Source organism: Galeopterus variegatus, unplaced genomic scaffold (assembly GCF_000696425.1).
Source record: "Galeopterus variegatus unplaced genomic scaffold, G_variegatus-3.0.2 Scaffold7275, whole genome shotgun sequence".
NCBI classification, from domain to species: Eukaryota; Metazoa; Chordata; class Mammalia; order Dermoptera; family Cynocephalidae; genus Galeopterus; species Galeopterus variegatus.
The window spans coordinates 97,619-98,975 of NW_007733386.1; positions in this window are offsets into that span (position 1 = coordinate 97,619).

Below are 1,357 nucleotides of genomic sequence, written 5' to 3' on the forward strand. Positions count from 1 at the left end.
TTTACTGCTGTTACTTACCTCCACCGCCACAGGAACAGTAACACACACACACACACACACAGACACACACACACAGACACACACACACAGTCATGAAAGGATGTTCTTCTTATAATCAGAAATTCTCTTGAAACGAGAATTAAATATTCTAAAAATGTAAACCTACACAAATGAAACTGTTTAAAAATAATTATTGCCTTTTCTTTGAATGAATCAGAGATGAAAGAGGTGACATTATTACTGACTTTACAAAAATAGAAAGGAGTTTGCTTGTTAGTGTAGACACTTCAGCTTTCCTGAAGAAATAGTACAAGCAACTGTATGTCAATAAATTAAATAACTTAGATGAAATGGAAAAATTCTTAGAAAGAGACAAGCTACCCAAACTGACTCAAGAAGAAATAGACAATCTGAATAGACTTAAACAAATTAAAGATATTGAATTAGCAATCATAAAAGTACCCACAAATAAAAGCCCAGGCCCACATGGTTTCAATACTAAATTCTATAACATATTTTTAAAAGAATGTATATCAATTCTTCACAAACTCTTCCAAAAAATGGAAGAAGGAAAAACTCTTCCCAATTCATTTTGTGAAACAAGGATTACCCTGATACACAAAACAAAAGACATAACAAGAAAGAAAAAAAACTATATATGGATGCAAAAATTCTGAACAGAATATTAACAAACTGAATTCATCAACATATAAAAGAATTATTCACTATGGCCAAGTGGAAATTTATCCCAAGGATGCAAGTTTTGATTGACATTTAATTTAGTTATTCTATATAAAAAAAAAAACCCCACAAAATCAACAATCTTCTCAATGGATGGAGAAAAGGTATTTGACAAAACCAACACCCTAGCATGATAAAACTATTCGATAAGGTAGGGGTAGAAGGGAACTTCTTCAACATGATTAATGGCAACTATGAAAAATCCACAGCCATCATATTTAATGGTTAAAGACTAGGTGATTGACCTTAAATGAGGAAAAAGACAAGGATATTTGCTCTCAGTCTTTTATTCAACATTGTATTAGAATTTCTATCCAAAGTAATTAGGCAAGAAAAATAAATTAAAGAAAAGGAAGAAGTAAAACTGTCTCTACTTGCAGATGACATAATTGTGTATATGGAAATCTTAAAGAATCCACTTAAAACTTATTAGAATGAATAAAGGAGCTCAGCAAGATAGGACACAAAATCCATATACAAAAATCAATTGTATTTCTATATATTAGCAATGAAAAATCCTAAAAGGAAATTAAGAAAATAATTCAATTTACAATAGCATCCCAAAGAATAAAATACCTAGGAAGGTATTTGACCAAGGAAGAAAAAGACTTGTACA